The 7,292-nt window shown below is 45.0% G+C and overlaps 1 long non-coding RNA gene across 1 annotated transcript; it reads left to right on the forward strand.

Moving 5' to 3' along the window:
* Positions 1-94: 94 nt before the first annotated feature.
* Positions 95-7,087, forward strand: LOC122191033. Its single transcript, XR_006182288.1, has 4 exons — positions 95-128; positions 3,587-3,665; positions 5,818-6,012; positions 6,598-7,087. It is a non-coding gene; the product is annotated as an uncharacterized LOC122191033 (long non-coding RNA).
* Positions 7,088-7,292: the final 205 nt, after the last annotated feature.

The raw sequence follows: 7,292 nt of genomic DNA on the forward strand, positions 1-7,292 counted from the left end.
GGGAGCACCGTAATACTTTGCATTGTGACTTCTCCAGAGTTGGTTTCTTTCCAGTTGCTCACATCTCAGCATGTGGAATTATTGCGCTTTCTCCCGATTTGCCACAGAGTTGGCAGTGGGCTGACATGGTTAGTCATTTGAATTGTATTTGGATCCGAGCTGATATTTTTATTTTATTTTATTTTATTTTATTTTATTTTATTTTATTTTATTTTATTTTATCTTATTTTATTTTATTTTATTCTATTCTATTTTATTTCATTTTTTTTTTTTTTTTGGGGGGGGGGGGAGGTGCGTTTATTTACTTCGAAACACATTCTTTGCTTTTGAAAATATGCGCCGTGCATTTTATAGCCTGTAAAATGGAGGAAGGAGGGAAACAAATGAGAGAAGGTGAGAGGATTGTGGCACGGCTGTCCCTTCATTCCCCTCCCCGTACCATTTTTGTAGTTGCCTACAGAAGAACCCCCTCCCCATAGGAGGGAGTGGCCTTATAGCGATGAAGGTACGTTGGATTTGTGTGTGTGTGTGATACTGTATGAAGAGCACGGGGCAAGGGAAAGGATGTGGGGTGGGGAGAGCAGGGGAGGGTGGAGAGAGGGAAGAGTTATCCTCCAAGTGCTGTACCTTGAAATAACCCAAGGGAAAATAGTTGCTGCCTCACTTGAGTTGCTTTCAAAATCTTGCTGTGCGCTTTTACTTTTTCTTTTACTTCTTCTTTTTATTTTTTTTTGGTAGAGCATGGGGGGGGGGGGGGGGGCCAACAAAAAAAAGAAAGAAACGGAGCCAAAGAAATAGTGAAGGCTTGATCTTGGCTTCCATACAAACAGATGTTGCCTGTCATTCCGTGGTTAAGCAGACAGCAGATTGCAGCGAGCAGCAGCAGTTCAGGGGAACTGCAGCAGACCTGGAAAGTGGGAGATGCCTTATAGAAATACCTTTTTTCTCGCTGTTCTGCACATGAGTATTTTTTTCCCTGGAATTATCCTTCATTACGTGTCTGTTTTCAATTATTTTCATTTTTTTTTTTTTGGTACTTTTTGAATATTTATTTTTCAGCGGGCACAACAAACCCAGAGCAAAATGGGAAAGTGCTGGGAACTCTCCCTAATATTACCAAAGCCTTTCGGGCTGCTCTGGGGAGCTTCTCAGTCTGCTTTTTTGTTCTTTCTCCCATAGGCGAACACATGTAGGAAAGAAGGGTATTTTGGAAATGTTTAAGGCCCGGTAAGTGAATGTTCACCACGACTCAGGGCAGGCACTGTGTTTCTGCTGAGCTCGCCCCGCAGTGCTGTATGTGGGATCGTGAAGGTTGAAGGCCTTTCTGTCTCCTTTCCAAGTTTTAGCAGCACTGTAAGAACAAGAATCCCGCTGTTTATACAGTAGAAGTTCTAACGAAGCACTGAGACGCTCCATCCCGTGGCTCTTTTGTGTTCTGTCTGTGCTTGCGGGTCTAATCCCCCTCATTTTCTATGCTCTCGCTTTTTATTTTCCCCCCTTTTTGGTTTTTAATTTCTGCTTTCCAATTTCATCATCGGGAGAGAGAACAGCACAGCGTGGGGAGCTCTGAGCCGAAAGAGTTAAAGTTTCTTGGCACGGGAGCAGCAGTTTAGCAACAGATCAATTCATTTAAATGAAAGAAATCACAGACCGAGCCATCTGATTTTGAAATTTCACATCTTATGGCTCCACTTTAGAACAAAGCTTCTGTTTTTCTTTCCCCTCTTATTAATAATTCACGCCGCTTTTGTTTCAGCCCGTTGCTTTTCACGGGAGCTTTCGGTTGTCTGTAGCCTTTTTTTCTCTCTGTTTTTTTTTTTGGTTTTTTTTTTTTCCTCTTAAAAATATGAAATACCGGGGCTGTGTTCGCCTTCTGCGCTTTGCTCTGCTGCAAAGCCAGCCGTAAACCTCTGCTCAGCACAGCTGGCGTCAGAGCTGGTTGCACCCTGGGTGATCGCCGCTTGGAAACATCTTCCATGCGCTGCCCAGCGGGTTGCACACACCTCTGTGTGCTCAGCCATGTGCACAGGAGGGATTTCTGTGCCCGGATACAAGGTGCACAGCCGGCTGCAGGCAGTGTGTGTGCACCAGCAGGCGGAAGGGCTGCATCACTCTGTGCCTTACGGTGTATCTGTATCTTGCGTGGGAGCCCTCGCGGTGTGTTTCATGGCTGGTTAAAGTCTGGGGAGGATCACGAGTAACTTTGGGTGGCTTTTTGGTCATTGAAATGCGTTGGGCTTTGGTGCCAACCCTGATAGTTTGGTTGTTTTTTTTTTTCCAATAAGTAAAATGAAATAACTAAATTCATCTACAGCATTTTTAAAAAGGAACGCATCTCATCTTTTACACAATCTCCTTTAAAAATAATAATAATAATAATAAATCATTCTTTTCTGATAAATGACAGCTTTTGGTGCAGGGGTTCACAGACCCCAACCGGGTTGGGGTGGCAGCTTTGGCCCCACAGTGCTGAGCCTCTTCCCAGCATGTTGGGTGCATGAGGGGGGGATGCCTTTGTTCAGCCGCTCCCCAACCTCAGCTCCCCCTGCATGAGATCCCCGGTGGGGAGGAATGGCTGTAAGTGGATTTTAGGAGTGTGAAGGGGGGTGAGGTAGCACCCTCCACCCATGGCTGGCTGTAGATGTGGGCGCTTTTATGGCTCCCTGCCCTTCTGCCAGATCCCAACCGCGTTGCAGGGAGACGGCAGGGTTCGGAGCGCCGAGCCCGTCCCCCCCAATATCGGACTGTTTCTGTGAGTGTCGTTGTGGTTACATCACAGAGCGCTCCTTCCTCATCTCCATTCTTGTGCAAAATTCAAATAATTCCCCCCCCTCCCCGATAGCAGCTGTGCATGGTTTTTTAAGTCGGTCTTTAACGTTGCGAAAGGAACAATAAAATGAAAGGCAAAACCGGCATCTTAAAACTTGGCAAGTGAAAGCAGCTTGGACTGGCAGCCAAGAATCCTGCTGTGGTGCAAAAAGAATAGCATCCACGAAGCCACCACAATCCGGGGTTTCGCTTCTTTTAACAATCGCATCGGCAGCGAGAAATAATTATTCCTTGTATCAGTGTTAAAAGAGTCAAAAAGCTTAAAATGCTTGCTTGGTGAACCTTCTCAAAAGCAGGTAACGATCCTCCTATTTGATTCTGTTTTATCAAACTTTAATTGGATAAGGATCTCTGTATGATAACTAATCAGTGGGAGAAGTGGATGCGTGTTACTAACTAGCAGGGGATGCGTTTGCTGTTACAACTTCCACGGCGCTTTATTTGTCTTAATCGCTTTGGTGCCGATAGAATTGGCAAAGTTCTGAGATGTTTGTGTTGCAAGAAATGTTTTGTTTCCGTGGGTTGGAATCGCTGCGTTGGGGAGGGCAGGAATGGATCGATCCGAGGTGGAACGTGGAAAATCAGCTTCCCTAAAAAATGAAATTAAAAAGGGGGAAAGTTGAGTGGGGGGAGGAATTCCTCCCATAGGATTGCCTGTTCCTTTCGCTTCTGAGGCTGCAGCCTCTGCATGTGTGAAGGTGGGATCCATTTCTTGAGATTTGGCCATGAAAACATCCGTAAATATTTTGTCTTCCAGAAAGCACTGCTCGTCGAGTTGGGCCTAGCAATATGGCAGCGCACGTTCGGTAAGGAATCTCATCAAGTGCTGCTACGAGGTAATTTGGTTTCTCCTCGCCTCTCCACTCACTGCCTTCCTTTTTCCTTACAATTTCTTCTCATTATTTCAGTGCAGAAATCTATTGATACAGGTCTTTGTGCTGAAGGTAGAGAGCGTGTGTGTGTGTCTATACATAAATATATGTGTGTATATATTTGTATGTATTTACAAGCCTAAACAGACTGGGGAGGGAGGTAAGGAACAAGAATGGGGATTATTTAGTGGTTGTTTTTCTCATTTGACTTATTTTCGTGGCAGAAGTACGAAATGGCTGCAAACAGTGCTTTGCTCAGGCACACAATGCATTCCATAATGATCGATTTTCCTGGACAGGGCATTTATGCTTCGTGGTTTGCAAGAATACCACCCACAGACCGAAACCAACGTTGTGTCTTTAGAGACTTTATTTCTCCATGTTGCTTCCTATATTCCTTTGGCTGTAAAGCCATAACATGCCAATCTCAGGCGGGCTTAATGCTAAACAAAGGTGTTGTGCTTTTTTTGGGTGCCAGGCTCTAGAACCAAAGCTGTGCTGATCCTGTGCTCATCGACATGTTATAAAATTAATGGGGAAGCAAAGCATCCTTGGGATCAGGATATCACAATCCTTTATGTAAGGAGTACAGTCCGTGAGGTGCAGGTGGAGGCTTTTTATTTGTGATCTTAGCATTCCAGTCAAATACAGTGCGAAGGCGATTGATTTGTTTGCCTACCATAGATTTTCTGCCACTGTGTGTATGTTCATCAGGTTTTCAAAAGGTACAATAGCTGTATGATTGATCAGTGGGGGGAAACGTTTTGAAACCCACATCTTGTGTAATCTTTGGCACTCCTTCAGTCTCCCTGAATATGGTTGATATACGTGAAATTAATTTTTTTTTCAAGCAGAAACATTTTTAAAAACAATAACAACCCTTGTATTTCCCTTTTCACTTGCTGCTGCCCCTATCAGTTCACCGTATCAGAAATTATCCATGAGTTTCTTTTGCAAAAGGCATGAGAAGGAGGAGGTTGGCTGCTGGGCACTTGTCATTTGCAGCACGTAGGTGCCACTGAATGCAGTCCGTGTGCCACCACGCTGCCTTTCCTCGGGGCCCACAGGAGCACAGAAGTGGTCGATGAGATTCATGGTGGGGGCCTGACGGAGTGTTTTCTTTGGCACACATAGGTGCTTTGCTAAAGATAGCTCCTTCTGCCTTCACTTTCCTTTTTTAACAGCTGAAGCTATGGTGATGGAGCCTAACGCTCGTTCTTCCCTTTTGTTCTGTGAAGCAGTCAGGTAGAGAGGCGCTGGGAGATGGAGGGCCAGGACTGCAGCACAGAGCAGCTCTCTTTTAGGCAGCTGAAGAAAGAGCATATTTTGGTTTTTGGTCAACACCTACCAGCTGCCCTGACGAGCTCTCAGGCGGTCTGCCTTGTTCTGTCTCTGTGATCATTCCACGATGAGGACAAGTTGCTGAAGTGCATTGGGTGCCTGCAGTTTCCATTCAAACCAGTGCAAGCTGAGGGCACACGTCCTGCCACAGGAGGTTTGTGCAGGCCACCCACACGCCACGACTTGGTTGCCTTCAAGGGCTTCAATTATATCCCAGTGGTTAGAAAATGAGTCTGTGAGATATTAGGGAGAAAAACAAAGATTTAGAGCTAGGGAAAGCTAGTAGAAGTGTAACCTTCGCATAGGATGTGTGCTTCAGTGAGATCAGTCCCTTCTCACACAAAAAAATAAGGGGTTTCTTTGCCAGCAGAGCCGTGCAGATCATCATCATACCTTCACGCATATACATTAGAGTAGAGAAAATTAGGGTCAAAATGTACTCTTAAAAAAATACTGTGTTATGCAATATTGCATTATAGCATGGGAGTGACTTACAAAGGTCTGATGGAAAAAATCCTTGCCATTGTACGAAATGCTGATAGAGGCAGCAGCAGTGTGACTGACTCCTAATACTGTGCTTATTTGGCTCAATCAGAAGGGTCAAGAGACAATCTGAATCACAATCTTAGCTCCCCTGAAATAAATGAGCTCCGTGGTTGGAGGGTTTGGGTTATTTTTGGTGGGGCAGCATTTGTTCTACGCCATTTGCAGCTCAGTTCCAAAGGAGTGCACAGTGAGTGTGTTTGTGCATGACGTGACTCTGTTCTGTCTGCAGGACCATGTGCTCTCTGCCCCATTGCCTCGAGTGCACTGCAGGGTGAAGGCTTTTGGAAAGCTGGGGATTCTCATTGCACGCCGGCTCCTACCTAAAAGCTTTCCTGGTTTTGCACAGATGCCGAACTCTTGCACCTCCTGTTCTTGGTCTGAATTTTGGGCTCTGAGAACTGTGGAAAAGCTGAATGCTATCAAGGTAGGTATGGGAGTCTGAAGTGTAGGAATATAAATTTAGGCAATCAGTTTAGTAGATAACCTTTGGACAGATGGTGAAAGTTTAACATCTCTATTGCTGGATGTGGAGCAAGAGTTGCACATAACTCAGTTAAAGCAGTATTCCAACAAAAGGAAATTGTATATTAATTGCATGCTTACCAGGGTGTGCAGGTTGAAGTGTTTTAAGAGCCTACACAAGAAGTGGGGGAACTTTTGAAAGCATCAAAATAGCAAAATATTTTTCCACGTGCTGACTGCTTCATTTTATAGGCAATAATCTGAAGAAAGAGGAGACGCAGCAAGTAAAAATGTGGATACACTTTAAGCAACAATTGCTCTGACTGATTTTGTGCACAGGCAGCCTGCTCTGTGGCTTAATTCCCCACCAGTTGCCCACCCAATAAAACTTCATTAATGGGAAATGTTAGTTACGCCAGCAAGAAAACTTGGAAACTTTGGGGGAAGGAGGGGAGGTTTCTTGCTGGTAACTTTGCTCCACGATTCTCTTTGAGGAGTGGTTAGAAAAAATTCTAAAGCAGTTTAATATCTGTCTCTGTCATTGTAGGAAGAAATGCTGTCAGGTAGCAGTGAGTTGGAGCTGGGGGAATTTTCTGGATCGGTTCGTGAAGCGAAAGGATTCTTTCTCTTTAAAAATAGAATGACAATAGCACCCGGCCCTGTAATGACTTCTCTGAAAGTTAAAACAACTCAGAGGCAGTTGCTCTGCTTCCACCGGGCTGCCAGCATGGAAACGAGACCACTTCTTGCGGGATGGGGGTATGTGTTTATTGCGCTGCTGTCTGCACACAAAAACTGCTCTTTCTTAACTCGCTGCACCGTTAGCGATACGCCGCTGGTGTTGGCCATGGCTCTTTCAGTGCTGTGTAACCACCAGCGATTCTGCCCAGGGAAGTAGTTAGGAGAAAAAGGAAAAAAAAAACCCAAAAAACAACAAACCCGCTGATCTCCTGCTTTCTTTTATTTGTTTTAAAGTTGGTTTTGTTTCACCGAGGTTTTGAAGGAAACTGTAGCAACAGTGCTAATGGTGTCGCAAAGCCAAGAGGCGGCTCTTCCCCCCTGGGGGAAGCGGTGTGGAGGTGCTGAGGGGCACGAAGGCTGCTGCCTGCTAACAGCTCTGACATTTCATTTGCAGAAATGCTTTTCCTCTTTTAAAACAAAAACAAAACAAACCAAAGCCCAAAGCCAAACCTAACAAATTGCAGAAGAGACCCATGCCTGTTGCCACAAACCCGTAGATCC

Source organism: Lagopus leucura, unplaced genomic scaffold, assembly GCF_019238085.1.
Source record: "Lagopus leucura isolate 7727_CA_CO unplaced genomic scaffold, USGS_WTPT01 142-6_obj-0_obj, whole genome shotgun sequence".
Taxonomy (NCBI): Eukaryota; Metazoa; Chordata; class Aves; order Galliformes; family Phasianidae; genus Lagopus; species Lagopus leucura.